At 37.5% G+C, this 22,102-nt stretch overlaps 1 pseudogene; it reads right to left on the bottom strand.

The window, feature by feature from the left end:
- Positions 1–11,386: 11,386 nt before the first annotated feature.
- LOC137777392 (serine/threonine-protein kinase 35 pseudogene) overlaps positions 11,387–22,102 on the bottom strand; it is a 123,650-nt pseudogene continuing 112,934 nt past the window's right edge.

The raw sequence follows: 22,102 nt of genomic DNA, 5'->3' as shown, positions 1-22,102 counted from the left end.
GATTGGAGGACCATTGTGTCTCTCATATTTGGGAGATGGAGGATTACTAGTCTTTGATACTCTATTAGGCTGCTTCAATACATATGTAAACAAATTCAGAAACTATTTTAAATGCATTCATTCATATTCACTTCTTTTATTGTGGTTGGTAGTAGGAGCTGAGAAATGTTTGAAGTGTTACTATTTAACATCTAAAACTTGATAATCAAAGATCTGTGAAAAAAGCAGACAATATGTGAAAACAAATTACTTGGTTAATATCATCATCATAGTCAAAGCTATCTGTAAAGTCAACTCAACTCAAAGGATGCGACCATGCTGAATTCTGAGCAGTAGACAGTACCAATAATGGATGTTTGATTGATTTGGGGCTTCAATCTATTGCTTTTGGCAGAGTTGAAAAAGCTAAATCTAAGCTTATCCTTAGACATGTAAATGCAGTCTCTTCCTTTTTATTGTAACTGACACATTAGAACAGATTATTTTTCCTTAAGACAATACCATTAAAATTATACCTTTGCATTTCTTACAGACAGTAAATATTCTTAACATTAATTAATTTCTCTACTATCCTATAGCAGATCTTGGTGTCCCTAAAACATTAATTTAGAGTCTCCACAAAAAACTTATCCAGAGGAAAAGTATTTATAACAAGAAAACTTAGTTAGAATGGTTATCAGTAGCAAAGATAATATTTTAAGTTCCAATCAAAATTAAGTTCAAGGTGGAGTGTAATATAATGACATAGTACTGCCATGATTAATGTTGCTCCTGTGTCTTGCCAAATTATTTTTCCCACTTCTGTTAGTTGAAATTAGATACTGAATAATACAGAAATTTTTTTCCCTAGAGAAAATACTGGGAAAAATGTATGAGTTATGACAACTAGAAACAAGTGATAAAGATTTGAAAATTGCTAAAATCAATTAGATCTAAATAATTAAAATTTTTTTCCACAAGAAAACACTGGGGAATTAAATTCATTCCTTGAATTTTAAAGTAGAAACTCAAGTTTCCAAAGGGGAGAAAAAAAAAACTATACTGTTGAAACCTGATATCTTTTTAGGATACTGTAGTCTTAGATTAGAGAACGAGTTAATAAGAGAGAGAGTTTGAGATCCAAAGTTTATATTTATTTTTAATTTTAATATTTAAATTAAAAAAATACTCCATATATATTAAAATAAAACTTAAAGTATTTATTTGAGAGTCCCAAAATAGTCCTCAAAGAACTGCATTGAGTCTACTAGAAAAGAGACTTTATTTTCTCTTGTATTGACTCTGCTTCTATTTGATCTCCAGAGAAATACGTTTGATGAGTTTGTTATACCTTTATACACTGATATGTTTATTTCACTATACTGGTAAGAATAGGATAAATTCTATCTTACTTTGTGTCATGAGAACATAATGAAATATGTGTTAATTTTTCTATAATTTGGGGTGGATAATTGCAGAATTAAGGGATTCCACTCAAGAGTAACTCAATTTTCTCAAGGATGCAAAAGGCAAATCCTTGGTTAAGGGTGAAAGTGAATTTAAGGTCTAAGGGGAAAAAAAGACGTTTTGAAGAGTTGCTTGGGGAAGAATAATTAAAAACAAGAATTAGCATCACTAAGGATGAATGAAAAAGATTGGCCTAGAGCTTAGATTACAGGCAAGCGTTTTTAGTTTGAATTTCAAAATCCCTAATAAACATTCTTAAATATTTCCTTTGCAACAGATGAGTTTCCCAGAGGCTACTGAGGAACCAGGATCATAATGCAGACTCAGTGCTCTTTGTAAATGGTTGTTCATTCCTTTATTTACCCAGAGTAAAAACAACAGTAAACAAAAAATAATAATATAGGAAAGAAAGAAAAAGAGACAAAAACTCTTTTATTTTCTTTTCATTGTTCTTGGTTCCAAGATATGTCATATGACAAGTCTGAAGGGCTGTTTGAGTCTTAGAAGCAGAAGAGAAATTAAGTAAGAGATGATCTGCTCAGAGTGTCAAAGTGGAAAATAATCAATAAAGTTGCTCCATATTTGGATATTTGAAAGATTAACTCAAAGTTTAACCTCTCAGTTGTGTATGATCTGAAGCACGAAGAGATCTCAGAAAGCTGATGTCTATTCTCAAACCACAGGTCACTTGACCAGGGTGGGAAACCTATCATATCACCTCTGTCTTTGTGGACTCCCCCCCCATTTTCTTTTATACTAGATTCCCTCTTTTACAAAATATTTTTAAACTTAGTGTTAGTGGTATCTCCTACTACTGAAGGAGCCTGTATTTCAGTCCTAGCTTACACAACAAATACAGTTTTCATATACAAAATAACATTGTACAAAATGATACCTCTTCAGTACCCTTAGACAAAAAGTAGAGTTATTATCAAGGGTTATTAGAAGAAATCACTTCCTGTTACAAATTGCAATTTGATTTCCAAATTTCTCCACATCAAAGTTTAATACAATAAACATACTTTTATTATTTTAATGAAAAATATTATTTATATAAGGAATAGGACCGGAAAACTAGTGATTGCATTTTCTTGACTTAAATTCGTAAAGGAAATATAAGAATATGGTTAGAATCTCCATTGCTCAGGGAGGCAGTTGAAATTGGAAAGAATTAAATTCAGATTATATGAGGCAAAAATCTGAGTGAGGAAGAAGCTGATAGTGAACACAAAAATTGTCTTAAGCAGCACAGCTAATGCTGAAAAGAAAAATCATCTTTCATGACTTGAATATTAGTAGAGGTGAGTACGCAGAAAGTTGTAGCTAGGAAATTCAATATTATTCAGTATTATTGTTGAATAAATATTCAATAAATATTTATTAAGTGTCTCCTTTATGGTGCCAGGGATACAGTGGCAAACAAAGACAGCCCCTGAATTCATTGTGGTTAATTCTATCAGACTAAGTAGTTAATAATCAATAAACAAATCAATGCAAGAAGTGTTAAGTGATAATATATTCTGTGAAAATAAGTAAATACAGTCTTGGCTAGACAATGGTAGATTCTGTATTAGAAAGAGTGGTCTGAGACTTCTCTACGAGGGTAAATGACTGATGCAAGGTGGGAAGTTATGCAAAGGTCTGAGGAAGAAGATTCCAGAAAAAATGAAACACTGGATACAAGGCCCCTAACGCAGGAGATGCTTGGTGTGCTTGAGGAATACCACAAAAACCAAACGGCTGGAATGAAGTGATCAATGGGAAAAGAGGTAGTATATGAAATGAGAGAGGTTGCCAGGGCCAAATTAATGTAGATGTGGCAATAATTTTGGATTTTTTTAAGATACATGGAAAAATTGCAGGGACTTTAGAGAATAAGTGATATGAAATTTGGCATAGCTTTAATGATATCATTCTGTTCGGTGTGTAGAAAACTATACTGTTGAGTGCAAAGGTAGAATAAGGGAGACCTCTCAGGTGCTAGATAATAAAAGGCTTTCAAGACAGATACTTTAAGATAGAGATACATTAGGAAGAGGTGGTTGGACTGTGAGCATGTTTTAAAGAAAAAAATCAACAGAATTTGCTAATATGTATCAATAGGTGAGGAATATGAGATAAAGAGATATGTCTATAATATCTCCAAGGTTTTTAGCCTTGGCAATAAGGACGATAGAGTTACCGTCTAGTGGGTTAACAAAAAATAAGAAAAGGGAAAAGAAGACTTGAGGGGAAGATGAGGGTTTAAATTTCAGCGTCGTGGCTTTGATTTGTTGACATCTAGACTTTCACATGTAGATGTCAGATAGGAAAATTCATATACCTGGCATTCGAATACAAATGCCATTTAAACTCATAGTTCTGGATGCAAGCATTAAGAGAGATAAGATGATAGTTTCACGGAATGAGTCTGAAGGTTCTCCAAATTTAGATATTGGGAAGGTTCAGCAACAAATGTTTAGTAAAGTAGGGGAAAGAGAGTGGGAGGAAAGGACGTGTTTCAAGAAAGAGGGAGTGATCAGCCATGTCAAATGTAATAAGTTGAGTAAAGTGAGGCCAGAAAAAATAACACTGGTTGTAGCAACATGAGGGACATTGCTGTCCCAATGGGTTAATAGCTGTTTTGTTAAGGTTGAGAAGATATAATATGACTGTGGTAAATTCAGGAGAAAATGGAAGGAAGGGGAAACGAAACAACATTTTTTTTACAAAGAGAAACAGGGAAACCAGGTGGTTTCTTCAGAGGGGATTTGATGTCCAAAAAGATTTTATGAGTTTTTAGGATGGGAGATATTGTCGCATTGCGGTATGATGATGATGATGATGATAATCCAGCTGGTCTGGACATATTGATAATGTAGGGTTGAAATGGGTGCATTGCAGGGGTCACATCTTTGAATAGATGGGATTCAGCATATAAGTAGAGAGGCTTGCCTAAGAAAGCTGTATGGACCATTTCACCACCATAGCAGAAGAGAAGGCCAAGTAAGGCAGGGTTCCAGCTAAAATGGTAGATGTGGCTTTGGGGGTGCATGGAAGTTATTTTTGGTTTGCTACTGCTTGTTCAGTGAAACGAGAAGTATGGATATCAATAAAGAGTGAGGATTTGGAGAGTAGACTTGATAGTTTGAGAAGAGAGTGGAAATTACTGCTTCTGATACAGGAAAAAAGACTAGGGAGAAGGAGTAGCTTTCTGGGCAGCAATAAAGCTCATTTGAAGTTAATGTTTAAAAAGTTAAAATGATGTCTGCTATGGCTATTTTGTTTTTTTCAACTGCACTTAGAGGAAGTGGTTCTGGTGTTGTGTAAATAAAAGAAGATGTCTATCTGGGTTAAATCTATTTACAGTTAAATATTCAAATATAAATGTGTTTGGGATATATGAGGATTCCTGAAATACTGTGCTGAAGGTCTCTGAAGTATAAAAGCCATTCATATGGACCTTATTATTATCTGCTGCCAAGGGAGCTGACAGAGAAAACATCTAGAAGAAAACTGAAAGGCCCTTGTAAAATATCTTACAAAACAAAGGGAAATGACTTGAAGTTAGTCAGATGATGTTGAAAGAAAAGAGGAGTGGTTTAACCAGATGATGTGATGTTCAATAGGAAAAGTGACATTAAAATATGGCACTGGAGTATTTTTTTTTCTGAAGGAGTAGTGTCACCGACTCCAAGCTCGATCTGCTCGCCACCTGACAGGCCAATGAATCAGAGACGAGGTGTCGAGGCAAGGAATACGACTTTATTCGGAAAGCCGACAGACCGGGAAGATGGCAGACTAGTGTCTCTGAAAAACCATCTTATCAGGGGTCTGGATGCGTTTCTTTTACAGAATCAGAGAGGGAGAGGCGATGAGGAAGTAAAGTAAAAGGGCCATCAGTCTTGTAAAACATCTCCTGTAATGACCATCCTTGGTGAGGGGATGTGTTAATTTCTTCTTTCTTGCAGCAATTCACAGGTGGGCAGGGTCAGATTGTCTCCCTGTGAGCTGAACAGGAGAGGGGCTGGGTTCCCTGAGGCAGGCCATTATGTATGATTATAATAACAAAAGCAAAGAAAAGCAAAGATTAAAGTCAAAGAAACAGATCCAACGTGGAGTCTGATTTAGCTCTTCCTTGTTACATTAGTAATGTGAATGTTAATATCCCTCCTTTCCCTACTATATCAGAATCCATAGGAGCAAGAAAGTGTTTAAACTTATAGTGTCATGTAGAAAAAGAGAGTGACTAGGGAAAATGTGTGAAAAAGGTCAGTTGTTCATAAGTGAAGCTATTTTTGAAAATCGCTTTTGAAAGTGTTACAGAGAGTGGTAGGAATTAAACTGAGAACATTTTTTTACTCACTGAGCAAAATGTTCTCATAGAGTAAATAAGAAGTGGTGGGAAAGTAAGCAGAAACAATCGCTTTGAAGAGCAATTTTGTATTAGTTAATAGAGTTAAGCATGTGCATTCACCAAGATCCATCTATCCAACTTCACAGACTGCGCTCCTGAGAAACCCTCATATATGTGGAAGAGGAAAAGACAGTGAGACGCTCTGAATCTTTAGGTTGACAGAAAAATGAAAACAACCTAAATGGCAATTATAAATGGTCTGAATAAATAAATGATGTTATAGTATTATAGTTGATAGCAGGTAAAGAAAATAAACTATATTTACACACATCAACATGAATGAATCTAAAATCTCAGGTGGATAAAGACACCAGTTGCAGGCAGGCACACAGACAATGATACTAACATAGGTTAATTATAAACAGACACAAAATGATATCTAATTTCAAGATTGTTTATGTAGACACATGTGTTTTGAAAATATAACTGCTATATAGAAAGCATACAAAGCAACTTCAAGATGATGGTTATTTCTGAGTTAAGAATGAGTATGGGACCAGAACGAGGTTCAATGCTTTAATTATATCTCTTAGAATATGTTTTATTTCTTAGAATGAAAAAAAGAGAGAAAAAATATAGAAAAAAAGGAACAGAAGAATAGGCTGAATAAGGAGCCTGATATTTCCTACATAATACTGGGAGGGAGCCTTACCCAGGCTCTTTTAAGCTGATGATGAGTTGTCCAGCTTGAAGAGATTAGACTTGGATAAATCCTTCATGTCTGGCATTGATTTCTTATTTCCACTAGTCTTACTCCATTTGCTGTGTGCACCAACATGTTGAAAAAAATTTATATTGTTTTAAAATCATTTAATTTTGTCTTTATTTAAGAAGTATTTCACCTGAAAATGTCAAGATATTCTCACTCTAATGACAGCTACACTAAAAAGAAAAAAAAAAAAAAAATAGAAATAAAAGCTAGCACCAATTGGGGAATTTAATGCGATGAAGTTAGTTACTCTGTGCATTCAATAGAGAGCCAGTGCTAAACTCTGGATTTTTTTTTTTTTTTTTTTTTTTTAACCTTCCCTGTAGGCCTATAACCTCACATACTTTTCTACATAAGACAAGTACAAGATTTGGAGATGGCAGCTTCTTAATTAACTGCCATGGGAATGTTTAGGTGTGAAATTAGTCAACAGAGGGAGCCCATATTATTCCTCAAAAGCAATCTCAAAAGACTAAGGACAAAATGAAAATACATGTAGAGACTGGGGCATAGAAGTTCAAGGAGAGTACAGAATGTTCTTTTACAGTTTCTTAAATTGCAGTTTCCTCTCAATTTCAGGCTTCAGAATCAACTAACTTTGATAGATGCAAAGGCTTTTTTATAGCAAAGACACAGGAAGAAACAAAATACCTTTTTTTCCCCTCAGTGGCTATTTATCCATTAACCTTCACATTTACTTAACACGAAAACTACTTTTGTATATGCTCATTCAATTTACCCATGAATAAGACATTTTATTAAGTTTCTGGGCAGATTAACTGTGATAATTTCCAAACAATGCAAGTGTCAACAATTTGCCAGATTCTTTTCAAAATGAAATCAAGCTTGCCCATGTATATAGCAAATGAAATTGTCTACATTTTGGTCTTTTAATCAAGCATTAAAGAAAGCCGAGTTTGAAAGCAGAAAGAATTCCTCACTCCAAAGTACTTTCTATTGTGAAGTTTCATAATTTTATGATTCTATGAAATGGGTAAATGGAATCTATAAAAGATTGTTAATCAATCAATTCAAATGGCTGAGCAGTGTAGCCCTTTTTTTTACAGAAACTCGGGACAAAATTCAAGCAGGCATTTTGGTACTCTACAATTGAATCATTTGTATGCTTGAGTAGACTGAGATGGAACGAAATGCCATATGCAATATACTGTATGATCTCTGTTTGCTTTGTTTACCCAGATATTAAACTCAAAGAACTAGAGCAAGATCATGGATTATTCGGATTTTTTAAAATGTTAAACTCTCATATATCTATCATTGAAAATATGACTGAAACTCTACTGGAACCTGTATAACTTTTCATTCTGTAACGATGACTTAAGTTGACTGACTTGCCTTTACATGTTGAATTCTGCAAATACTGTCTTTTTTTATTGAAGTACAGTTGACTAACACACAATGTCATCTTAGTTTCAGGTGTACAGTACAGTGATTCAGTTATATCTATATCTGTATATCTCACTCTATATATATCTTCTTTTTCAAATTCTTTTCCCTTATAGGTTATTACAAAATATTGAGTATAGTTCCCTATGCTATACAGCAGGTCCTTGTTGGTTATCTATTTTACATACAGTAGTATGTATATGTTAATCTCATCCTCCAAATTTATCCCTCCTGCCCTTCCCCTTTAGAAACCATAAGTTTGTTTTCTATGTCTGTGGGTCTATTTCTGTTTTGTAAGTAAGTTCATTTGTATCTTTTTTTTTTTCAGATTCCACATATAAGCAATATCATATGATATTTGTCTTCCTCTGTCTGGCTTACTTCACTTAGTATGATAATCTCTAGGTCCATCCACGTTGCTGCAAATGGCATCATTTCATTCTTTTTTTATGGCTGAGTAATATTCTGGTGTGTGTGTTTGTGTGTGTATGTGTGTATTACATCTTCTTTATGCATCCATTTATCGATGGACATGGAAATTTAGGTTGCTCCCATGTCTTAACTATTGTAGATAGTGCTACAATGAACATTGGGGTGCATGTATCTGTTCAAAGGAAAGATTTATCCCAATATATGCTCAGGAGTGGGATTGCAGGATCATATGGTAACTCTATTTTTAGTTTTTTAAGGAACCTCCATACTGTTCTCCATAGTGGCTACACTCATTTACATTCCCACCAATAGTCTAAGAGGATTCACTTTTCTCCACACCCTTTCAAGCATTTGTTATTTGTAGACTTTTTGATGGTGGCCATTCTGACTGAGTGAGGTGACAACTCTGTCCTAAAATTCTCAGGCAAATGGAGTGAAGCCTGCAGCTACTGTGCAAACACTCAACTTTTGAATCCTAAATGTTCATTTATTTTACTCTACTGCTACCCACCCATTTAGCAACTCATTTCCCACTGCTGCCTTTCCTATCCCTATTTGGAAGAAAGCTGTAGCTAAAGTAGACCACGCATTTGGCCCCATTTCTGAATCTTTATGTAAAGTGTAGTGTAGTGGTTATTGGATATGTGTTCTGGAGAGAAAAAGTCTTGATTCCTGATCTTGGTTGCAATATTGTCTACCTGTGTGTTCTTGGGGAATTTACTTAAACTTTCTCTTATTTTCTGGTTTTAAAACTGGGTTACTAATAGTTCTTACCTCATACAGTCACTGGCAACATTAAATAAGCCACCCACTTGTTAAGAATATTGTCAGGAACATGGTAAATTCTCAGTAAATGTTATTTGTTGTTATCACTGATTATCTTTTCATTTTCTTTGGTAGTTTTGTTGTTATATTCAATGAAGAGTCCAATTATGACCATCCCATAGTCTCCACATTTCACTCTCCTCAAACATACATGCACACACAGACATACGCATAAACACACATATTCATTGTTGATAAAATATTAAATGGATGAGTGTGCAGCAGGAGGTTTGTGTAACTTCAAGCATTTGAAGCCATTATCTACAGAACTGCTGCTTTGGGAGTCATACAACACAACTGTGGTAAGAAGCTTAGATCTCAATCTCAGTCTGGTGAACACGGATCTGACCTACAATATGGTGGTTGTGGAGGAGGTGGGGAGAATGATGGAGGTAAAGGTCAATTGTAATGTGATAGGAAGAGATAGAGAGATCAAGAAGGATCTGGACATTTCAAACCATTTTTACTACGTGTCTACTAGAAGATGTCTGATTGACAAAACTAGCTCATAATGGAAATTTAAAACAACAACAACAAAATTACAGTGATAGCTTTCTCAATTCAATTTAGCAATAGAGCAAATATAAATAAATACAATTATATTTTCCTCTGCAATGCTATCCAAGGAATTTTCCCCTGATTTGTAGTTGTCATCTATGACCACAGATGTCACTTCAAAGTATAAAATTCTGTATTCTTCTAATCTTATAAAAATTAAAATTGAACCCCATTCGTGATGGGGATCAGGGATTGCAATTATTCCCCATGAACGAGGAATTCCCAGTAAGTGCGGGTCATAAGCTTGCGTTGATTAAGTCCCTGCCCTTTGTACACACCGCCCTTCGCTACTATCAATTGGATGGTTTAGTGAGGCCCTCGGATCGGCCCCGCCGGGGTCGGCCCAGGGCCCTGGCGGAGCACTCAGAAGACGGTCGAACTTGACTATCTAGAGGAAGTAAAAGTCATAACAAGGTTTCCCTAGGTGAACCTAAGGAAGGATCATTAAAGTGGTTCTGAAAGCGCGGCGGCGGACCCGCCCGCTCGCGAACGAGCCCTCTCCACCCGTGCGCCGCCGGATGGGAAAAGGAGAGGGAGGGAGGCGACCGGGAGTTGGCAACTGGTGCGCGCGCGGACTGACGTGCGCGCGGGGGCGCTGCCGTCCCGGGCGGCCCGTCAGGTTGGTGATCCTCCGCAGGGGATGGAGGAGAGCGAGAAAAGGGGGTGGCCCAAAAGGGGTTGGGTTGGGAGGGCAGCTCCTCGCCTCCCTCACCACACCCGCCCGTCTGCCCCTCCCGCGCCTCCCCCGGGGGGCAACACCGTCCCCCTGGTATGGCCGCCCAAGGCGACCCCGCCCGCCACCACGCCGCATCACCCGCGACCGTCGTGGTGATCTCCCGGCGCGTCTCTCCCGCCCGACCTCCCCGCCACGTCCCTCGATTTGGGTCCGAGGGTTCCGGGGGGGTGCCGAGCCCCCGCCCCACACGCGCCTCCGTCTCCGGCGCCGGTCACGCCCCCCCCCATTCACGACCGCCCCCAGCGCGGAGCCTCCGGTGCGTCTCGGGTTGGGTGGCGTGGCGGTGGTGGCTCCCCGTGGGGCCGCTCGCCTGCCCGTCGCCTTCCCGCCGCCGGCCCTGGACCGGTTCCCTCCCGGGCGTCGGTCCTCCGCTCCAGGCCCTCCGCCCCCTCGCCGGGCGCCTCTGTCTGTCCTCCGAGCCCGGGGCCTCTCCTCCCTCGTCCGTCCGGCTCTCTCTCGCTCTCTCTCTTTTCCGCCTTCCCCCGTGTGCCCCCTGCCCGCTCGCCCCCACGCTTCCCGTCGAAGCCTCCTTTACGCCGTCGGTGGCGAGAAGGGGGCCCGGGACGCGGGTGCGGGGCAAGGGCCCTGGAGGGGGGCGGTTGGGGTTAAGGAGAAAAGAGGGCCGCGTCCGGGCACGAGCGGGAGGTCTCCGCCCGGTTTCGGGGACATGGTGGGGGCGTCGTCGGGCGGTGGCCGTGGTGTCTCGTGTGGCGGTCGGCCCGGCGCACGGCCGGGGCCCCGCGTCACGGGCCGGTAGCGCCGAGGCCCGCGTGCTGCAGGCGGCCGCGGGCGGAGAGCGTGTTGGTCGGTGTCGGGGCGGCGGCGAGCGTGGGGCGCTCCGTCCCCCCGCCTCGCCCGCCTACCCCTCTCCAGGTACCTAGCGCGACCCGGCGCGGAGGTTTAAAAACCCATGGGGGGTCGCCCGTCCGCCTTGGGATCGGAGCGGTCGGGCCCGCGGGGAGTCGGGAGGCCCCTCCCTTCTCCCCCAAACTCCGCTTTCCCCCCGCCACGGGACCGGGGCGCCTCGCCAGGCGCCACTGGTCCTCCCCGCCGCGGCCGTCGGGAGGTGGCTACCCAGCGCCCGTGGTGCGGGCCGGGGCCGTGTGCAGCGCGAGTGCGCGCCCCGCGTCCCTGGGAGTGTGAGGTGGGAAATTCCCCGGGCGCCTGTGGGGTGTAAAAAAAAAAAAATTAAAATAATTACTAGTGGTTCATTGAGAAGACTATTGATACCTTCTGTTTAATTTTTGTGCTATAGCATAAAGTTTTTGTACACAAAAAAGAAGCTTTTGGGGTTCATCTCGTATTTATTTACCTTTCATGCTTTTGAGGGCTTGGGACGTGAGCTGTCTGAGTTTTTTTTTAAAGAATAAGGAGTCATGTATGACACTGAAAGAGTTTTTTTAATTTAATTTAATTTATTTTATTTTATTTTATTTATTTATTTATTTTTGGCTGCGTTAGGTCTTGTTGCTGCACGCGGGCTTTCTCTAGTTGCGGTGAGCGGGGGCTACTCTTTGTTGTGGTGCGTGGGCTTCTCATTGCAGTGGCTTCTCTTGTTGCGGAGCACAGTCTCTAGGCACACAGGCTTCAGCAGTTGTGGCTCACGGGCTCAGTAGTTGTGGCTCCTGGGCTCTAGAGCGCAGGCCCTGTAGTTATGGCTCACGGGCTTAGTTGCTTCACGGCAGGCATGTGGGATCTTCCTGCACCAAGGTTCGAAACTGTGTCCCCTGTATTGTCAGGCGGACTCTTAACCACTGAGCCACCAGGGAACCCTTAAAGAGTTATGATGGTAACTATATACACAGGCAGTTCTCACTTCTCTGGCAGTGCCAGATCATAAAATACATACGCAACTGAAATTGTGTAAAGTGAATTTAATCAATGGGAAAAACTATGATTATTCTGTGACCTTTAAAAATGTTTGCCAAAACATTATAAACTCTCTTACTGTCAGTTATAAATATATAAAGAAATTTTAAAAATGAATATTTATTTAGTACACTGCAATTTAAAAACAAGACATGTATAATATCTGATATGGAGTGAGTACCTTTCTAAGCCCTGGTGAATTGTCATACTCCTTTCTAAGTTTGGATTAGCTTCCAATATTTTATTATTTGTACTTTCAATGTCATGAAATATATCCAAGAAATTCTATAATGTGAAGGTTTTTTGCCAGTGTCATTTCTTCTGGGACATCTTCATCCTTTTTATCACAACTACTTCATTCAAGGAGATAACTTCACTAAGTACTCCTGGCTATATATCTGAAGTCTCTCCATTGGCAGCAGTGTCAACATTACCACGGTTAGTGGTTTATTGTATAACTGCATTTATATTAGAACTGAATTTCACTTATAATTCTATGACTCTGCTTCTTTACTGTACTTTCATTTTTGTTGGCTTATTCCCTCTTTTGATTATCCATTTTTGTAAAATGGCATGTAGGTATATAACTAGGAGACAAGGACACAACACAACTATATATTTTGCTGTCTGTGGGTGAACTGAGTAACAGATGCACAGTGCCCAATATCCAACAGCCTTTGAAAGAAGTTATAAGTCTTTGAACATGATGCTTATCTGTTTTTTATTAAGTTCTTTGTGGACTGAAGATCTAGAAGAAAACTTTGCCCTCTGTGTAATTACTTGCAGTTAGTATACTTGATAATTGAAGTTTGAACCGTGATGTGTTAAAAGACTGGTTTAATTTAACTAAACTTTGGTAACTAAAATGTGTGCATGTTTGGAATAAGAACTGCCTATAACAACATTGTAAAGCAACTGTACTCTAATAAAGATGTGAAAAAAAAAAAAAAGTTAACCAGCAAGGACCTACTGTATAGCACAGGGAACTATACTCAATATTATGTAATAACCGATAAGGGGGAAGAATATGAAAAAGAATATATGTATATGTATGTATAACTGGATCACTGTGCTGTACACCTGAAACTTACATGACATTGTAAATCAACTATACTTCAATAAATAATTTTTTTAAAAAAGAAAAAAAAAAAGAACTGCCTACAGGTATGTTGAGACTTATCTTAATCTGTTATCCATTTCCTTGCCACATCTATTGGCCCAGACAGAGTCTCTACAAGCACATCCAATGCTCATAAAATATCCATAATTTATCTCTAGTGTAGCTGAGTAATTATTATACCTGTCCTCAAGAACTTCACAGTACCTGTAGAGAGATATGAAAGATATAATATAAACCACCATAATTATTAAACAATCTACTAGGTGATAATTGCTACAAAAAAGAATAGATATTTAAATGAGGAAAAAATAAAAATAGCTGACTAGAATATGGTCAACTTTTAGACACTTTTTTCTGTCTGCTGTTTAGTAATGAGAAAAATTGCTTATGAGTAAATTCTAATGTTTGAAACCAATTGTATTTTGCTTATTTTTACCAATTCAGGATAACCATATCAGAACTTTAGGGAGGAAATAATTTCTCCTTTGCATTAAGATCTAGAGAAGATTTATTCAAGACAGGATTTGATGTCATCTCCCATGTTTCAGCCAGTTAGAACTGTCTCATTTTAATCTATCTGCTTTTGAAGGACTGCAGATGAATGATCTCAACATCCTGAAATCTTTTAAGTGCAAGCAAGTCACTGCTAAGAGAGCTAAATTTCTTCTTTAAGAAAAAAAATCTTGCATCTCTCTTCATCCTTTCATTGGAAGGCAATTAGTTTATTCACTGTTTTCAATACTGGTACTTGGAAAGAATCCTTTCTTATCTTCACCTTCTATTTTGGAGGTAGGGTGTGCTTATCCAGGCAGAACTTACTGGCTCTCCATCTACACTGCTATGCGTTCTAACTTGGCATGACTTTGTGTGTATTTTTCATACTGCCTGTAATAAAAAAATGTATCCATTCCTTAGTATATTCTGTGGATGCATCTCCTTCTGCCATGTGTTAAGGGTTTTCTTAGCATGATAAGCACAGAAATTAAGTAAAATGCTTTCATCTCCCAGAAGGACTGTATTTAATACCTCACATTTGATTTCAGATATAATCTGAAGCATTTTAAGAGACTCTGTTACTCAGTAAAAAGAAATGATCAGAAATAGTTTCAACATGCTAGTTAAAGTTGGCTAATGGAACACAAATGTTGGTACAAAAAATTGTTATATTTTATATACTCAGATTTCTGAGGATTTAATATACCATTCAGTTGAAATTGTCCTAGTGGATCGTATTAAATTCCCAAATGAGATTCTTTTATTTGCAGGGAAGAAAATGGAAACATAAGCTAATAAGCTGAAAAAAAGTACAATGTATATCTGTGGACATAAAGATATAAATTTGAGCTAATAGTTCTATTCATATGGGACACTAAATAATCATTTAATTATATTCTATTAAATGTGCTAACATTTCAAAAGACCTGCTTTTTACCTGATATTGTGTTAATTTTTTTAATATAATGATGAATAAACATAGACTCTAATTTCAAGAAGATTATACTTTTCTAGAAAAGAAATGTACATGCCAACAAACATTTGAAATGCACATTTGTATTTCAAGAAGTGGTGGGGGAAGTTAACTTTCTGAGTCATGAGATGTGGGCTGATGCAAGTGAGGGTTCTATCAAAAGTGACAAATTTGCAGAGTTTGGAATGGGGGAAAGATTATATGAATCTTTTACTTTATAGAAATTTAAATTTAAATTCTTTAGTATAGAATTTTACTTTACAGAATTTTCCTTTTAGTTTGTAGAATTTTTGTAATCAGTTTGGTTTACAATTGTGGATGTTCCACAAACTTTTATCTTCTCCCTCTCCTCAAACACTACTAAAAATATTCTACGTGAATTAATACAAAGAGAACAAAAAGGGAAATTTCAGCAAACAGTCATTTAAATAATTTTGGAAGACTGAAATCAGCTAAATTAGGACAACTGACTTAGTAGGGTAGAGGAAACTTCATACTAAAATTCTTGGAGATGTAGAAAACCTGAAGACTTGAGGACAAAAAGAATTAGGTACTGCAGACCTGATATACATGGCCTCAAACAAAAATATACTCTGAGCTTTAACTCCCAAAAATGAGGCAGGAGGAAAAATAAGTTTATTCTCAAGGGAATCCAAACTGGAAATGCTCTGAACTCAGGTGTCTCAGCCCAGCAATGAACAAAGATGAGCCTGAAAGCTAGAAGCATGTGGTGGGTACAGGAGAGTCTGAAAACTGACCAGGCTTCTTCCCATCATCTGCTTTTAGAATCAGGCAACCACGCAACCCCCCAGAAAGGAGACTGGGAGATTCTTCTGTGGAAGATTAAATTGCTCCAGAAAAAGACTTTGTAATACAAGTATTTAAGGGCTCTTTAATGCAAGCTATTTTTAACACGGGCTTTCCACAGGATGTCCACAATCAACAAGGTCTGCTTAAACATTTGGATCTCCCAAAACTGTTTTTAAGACAAAATATCCATGTTAGAGGAAAAAATCAAAATGTATTGTGTGGATGGGAGGGAAACTGTGGTTTATAGAGGTAGATATAGAGATAAGTCTCTTCTACTATAAAAGAAAGCAAATAGGGAAGTGTCTGTATTTGATAAAACAAGGAATAGCAATATATGTGTACTATAATATTTATAAACATGAAGGTACAAACCAGAAGAAACAGCTACATATGGTGGTCTGCTAATTTTTATTTTAGATCATATTTTAAATATATATGATATTAATTTGATAAAATAAAATTGTTTAAAGCATTTTCTACACTGTCTTATATAAGTAGGCTATTTTTTCAATGAATTAATTTCTCTCTCTTTGTTGTTCATTTATACTTTTAATCAATCTGGATTTCATTTTAGGATAAAAATAATAGCTTAAGGATCTAACTTTGTCTTTTTGGTTCCAAAGAGTAAGTTAGTCACATAAACTCCATTTTAAAACCATCACATTCTTTTCCCAACAATTTCAAGGCCTGCCTTCATCACATACTAAATTTTTTTACATGTTCTTGGTCTTGTTGTAGACTGTGAATTCTGTGCCAATTATCTTCTTGAATATTTCCATGCTAAACCCTCGTTATTTGAATCACTGTAGGAACATACTGCTTTTTGATATACCCATTTATTTGTTGTGCTGTAGTGGTCAGAAAATCCTCATGTAAAATAAAATGAATGCCAAAGGCCCTTGCCCTGGTTTGGAGTTAGGGTAGTTTAGAAAGGTGATCTGGTTAATACTTGAGCATGTGATGAATCTGGCAGCAGAAGTAAGAGACAAAATATCATTTAAACTGATCATCCTTGAGTTTCATGGGGAAAAAAGTGGCCTTTAGAAGGCTGCTACCTCCTTACTGTGATCACATTTATCCACTCCTTTACCTCTATCTACATCTTCCAGTCTTGAACTATGGATACTTTCAAGGGTTAACTTCTCCATCTGTTCATGACACCCTCTCCCCACTCACCTAACAAGGACATTGTTCCAATTTCCCTCATTTTCCTTTCCACTGGATCACACCCATCAGCATGCAAACTTTGTGTAATTTCTCCATCCTAAATAAATATTTAATTAAATAAATGAAGTAATAAAGAGCAAACAACTAAAATAAAAGCTCTTTGGACTCCCTGTCTCTTTCTACTTACTACCCCATCTCTCTTCACTGTAGCAAAATGATTTGCTTCTCATGATCTGTCTATCCTCACGGACCCTGGATGTTAGATTCTTATCTTCTATTAAACTCTCCCAGATAATACTGTTGCTTTAATCACTCTACTAAAGTGTACTTTGCCAAGATCACTGCTGACAACTCTGTTTCCACATCTACTTAGTCAATTCTCAAGTCTTTCATCTGGTTTGACTTATCAGCAGTGATCACTCTCATTGTCCTGAAATGATGTTTTCAGGTAGCTTCTTAAGGACACTACACTCTCCTGATTTTCCTACTTCCTCAATTGTTACTCACTTTCCTTACCTCCCAATCTCTATAAGTTGGCATGCTCAGAACTCTGCCTTTAAACCTCTTCTCTAATTCTGCTCACACCCATGTGATTTCATCTAGTTCCATTGATTTAAAAGTCATATACTCTCCAGTACTTCCCAAATGGCACACTCTTCCTTCCTAGATCTTCTTGAATTCATGAATCAAATTATCAATTGCCAAAATTACCTGTACTTTTAATAGACCTCTCCAATTTAAGCCTTGTTATTATGTCCTTGACTTATGATGCATTGCTGGACTTTCTCAAGTCTTTTTGCCCTGTAATTATTCTGTCCCTCCAACTTTCCCATTGTTTAAACCAAATATCTTGCAGTCACCTTTTATCCTTCTCTTTATCTTACAACCTTCATCCATTTTTTTAGTAAATCTTGTTGGTTGTTAGTGAAATATTCAGATTGGTACCACTTTTCATACATCCAGTGTTTTCTTCCTGGTCCAAGTAATCATAGTCTCTCACCCAGACAACCATGGTAGTCTACTAAATGGATTCTTTGTTTTTAACTTCTTTCTACTCTCAATAGAGCAACCTGAGTGAACTGATTGTGTTGATTATTTCACAATGTACACACACACATATATATATATATATATCAAAAAATCAAGTTGTATACCTTAAATATATACAATTTTAATTTATCGGTTATACTTCAATAAAGCTGGGGGAAAACAATCTCTTGGTTCAAGCTACTTCTCTTTTCAAGTATTGTAAATGGCTTCTGACCCCAGTCAAAGTGAAAGCCAATGCCTTCCCATCATGGCATAGCCTTCTGTTACCGCCTCTCCCCATTGTTTCACACTTTCCCTCAGTCACTACACTCTAGTCTTCACCTTATTCCTTAAACAAGGCAAACTCCCTCCAATATCAGGGCCTTTACACATGTTCTTTGTTTTGCCTGGAAATAACTTTCTCCACATTTCTAGTTCTCCCCTTTCAGGCTGCTACACTGCATCAAATAACTAATTAAATGTTACTTATCAATCAGGACTTTCCTGATTATTTTTTTCAAAAAGCAAACATCCCCAAGTTTTGTTTATAGAGGAAAAGTAGAAACAACTTGGAAGTATAGAAAGTAAAAAAGAGTAAAAGTCCACACCAGACACACAGAGTCTCCTTTTATAAGAAATGACCATATTAGTGCGTAAGCGGTCCCAAGTTTTCTCATGAGTAAAGCCTTTGCAAAATATTCTTTCCTAAAAATTCCATCTATTCCCCTTTATTTTTCTCCTATCTGAGAAAAATCATTTTAAAAGCATTGTGTCTTCCACATAACTGTCCTTCAGGTATTTGTAAGAAATTATTTTTGTCACCTCTTTATCTTCTCTTCTCCAAAATAAATACCCTGTTTTTGACTGCTTTCTATTTCTATAAACTTAGAAATAAAATATGTTGTCATATTTGACTTTTTTTCTCCATCACCTCTAAATAGAAATAGTATTCTCAGCTTCCCATCTTTAAATTCATTTAGCAATCTGTGAACTTTTGTCTGAATCAGTGTACAAAAATTAAGTTGGAATTTTCCTATAATATTCAAATTACCTAGAATTTAAATGTACTATTTATCATATTTTTCTACCGTTTTGAACTTTCAGTATATTCTTGCAAGAGAAGATTAAAACAAGGTTTGAGTTCACTCATTCTACCTTCTCACTTTATTCTATTTATGCTGTATTGCTGAAACTTTTTTCCAAACAATAGACCTATCTCTCCTACTTTTTATTAATCGAAACAAAACAAACAAAAGCAGACAAACAAATAAAACTTCTATGAATTATGTTTGTAATATTTTATAAACTTCAGTTCATTCTGGCTCTGGCTTTAATCCAGGCTCTGGCTTTCTTTATCTACACCTCCTCCCATGAATAAAATCCATCTCATAATTTTCAGGTATGCTGGGTGTTTGATGTGTGCTTTGGCCAATTTTTCCTGGGATAATTAGCTACTATATGGTTCAAACTTCTTTTTTTAATGTTTTTAATATCTCTTAGTCAATCTTCCACATGAGAACCTCATTCACTGTCACAATACAAATGTCAGGGCTTTCAATATGGATCTGGGTCCAATTCCCAGCTCTGATGTATGTAAACCTGGACATTCCCCACAATCATTGTGAATTTTATATTCTTGAACTACAAAATGATGAAAAAAACTTACATCCTGTGATTTTTAGTGTTTTTGTTTACATTAATATTTTAAAAATATCTTGTACAAACTAGATGTTCGATAAACAAATAGCATGATGATAGCCATGAGATTATATATTTTATGATTTTAATTCTTTATAATAAAGCACATGTGAACTATGTTTTAATTACCTCTGTTTATTTTTATTACTATGTTATTTTGTATTTTGCTGCTGAGAACTTCAAAGTGGCTATCTTAGTCAGTTCAGGTTGCTATAACAAACTACCATAGACTGGGTGGTTTAAACCACAGAAACTTTTTCTCACAGTTCTAGAGGCTGGAAAGTCCAAGATCAAGGTTCCAGCCAATCCAGTATCTGGTAAGAGCAAGTTTCCTGGTTTGCAGATGGCTGTCTTCTCTTATGTCCTCATGTGGTAAAGAGCAGAAAGCAATCACCTCTCTCCTGTTTCTTCTCATAAGGGCACTAATCCCATTCATGAGGGCTCTGCTTTCATGACCCAATTTCCTCCAAAAGGCCCCACCTCCAATACCATTACCATTAGGGATGGGGATTTGGGCTTCAATATATCAACTTGGTAGAGGGGCACATGTATTCTGTCCATAACATTGGCATGATAATCTTTCACCATTCCTGGTATTTATTCTCATTAACATAAATTAGATCCAAATTAGCAATCTCCCTATTCTCTTATTCTGAGAGGTGAATTTGCCAACAGTGTTAGCCAGGATGCTCTGACAAATGGGATTTCCAGTAGATTTCCAAACTTTTGGAGTTCTTTCACTACCACAAGTCTAGTTTCTATGTGGATGTTGTATTCCATTTTAGAAAAGCATGCCTAGGATGCCAGCTGACTTTTAAAATGCTTCCACATAAATACTGCCTTTGTTAGATTATATCATAAAGACATAGGCAAAACAAAGTCTTTCTTTTGGAAAAGAAAGACTCATGGCACTTCTGAGTCCCTCACCCATGTAATAGAGGAAAACAATTTCTATAATCATACTTAGAGATCTAAGTGGAAAATATTAAAACTTGAAACAAAAAGAAGTAAAAATACCACCTGTGCCCCAGTGTTCTGTAGTTCTCTATCTAGAATTTCAGAGTTGACTTGGAGTTCCTAGTTCTTTTAACTCTATAATTTCTCTATTCCAGTATCAACAGAAACAGTTTTTGTTCTTGTCAAAGGTGAGTCATCCTAAATGTGACACATAGGGCTAGTGAGCACAGAGGTGAGGCAGGAAGTAGGCTGTGTGACCTAACAGGTGTGATTCCAGGATTCTCTTTCACACATAGTAGCTCCCACTGGCTGCTGCTTGAAACTTCTCTATTGGATTTTTATACCATGACAATTAGCTATTTGTTAAAAATGCACAATTCTTCCAGAAAAATTTGTACTTGAATGTTGCCTGTCACTATAAATCACTTGGGTGGAAACCATCAGGAAAAATATTAAGATAACCTATTTTTGCATTTTTTCTGCCATGTACTGTCTGTATAAGGCGAGTAAACTTGCATTCTCCATTAACCTTATTTTTGTCATTTGTAAAGTGACATATTGTACTATAGATCACTTAGATTTCCTGCAGGAATCAACTAAGACAATTTTATAAAAATATTTTATAAATTATAGGTTGAATTACACATGCTTTTTGAGGGAAAAGTAAAGCATAGCCTGCTATTTTGAAAAGACTGGGGGCTTTTCATTTAAACAGACTTGCCCTAAGTGCTGGGTTCTGCTGCATGCTGGTCGTGTAATCTTGTCCAAGCAACTTTCCCTCTCTAAAGCTCAGTTTCCTCACCTGTGAAGGGTATGACATCAACCATATGTATGGAAATACTATAGTAATTACTTTTGAAAGTAATTACCATTGACCTAATATAAGGGCCTGCCACTTATGGTGCTGAAAAGTGCTAATTCTTTACTTGGTTTTCTCCCTTTAATGTGCAGAAGGACGTTAGAGAAAGTTTTCATGAGGAAAGGAAGAGAGCAAGAAATGAATCTAAATATCTGAGGGACAGAAATCGCCAGGATGGGCTGGGTGCACACTGAATAATAATAACTAATACATAAGGGTTTACTATATGCCTGACACCTTTCTAATCCCTTTACATATATTAACTCATTTCATCCTCACAACAATCCTAGGAGGTAGGTGCCATTGTCGACTCTAGTTTAAACATGAGGAAAATGAGGTACAGAGAGTTTAAATATCTTCCCAATTTTATACAGCTAGAAAGTGATGGAGCTGAGATTTGAACCCACACAGAATGTTTCCTATGCCTGTATGCTGGGCTATTACACTAAGACATATCACTGTCAAAAGGAACCAGACCTCAGATTTTCACTCTTATTAACTGAAAGCCTTCTCTGAAACTAGTACATCAACAGAAAGATAGACAAAATTGGAATAGTGGCCATTCCACACCCCTAAAATTGCCCTGCATTGATCTTTCTGTGCCAGAGAGAAATTA

Source organism: Eschrichtius robustus, chromosome 15 (assembly GCF_028021215.1).
Source record: "Eschrichtius robustus isolate mEscRob2 chromosome 15, mEscRob2.pri, whole genome shotgun sequence".
Lineage (NCBI taxonomy): Eukaryota > Metazoa > Chordata > Mammalia > Artiodactyla > Eschrichtiidae > Eschrichtius > Eschrichtius robustus.
This window is presented reverse-complemented; position numbering and strand designations above follow the sequence as displayed.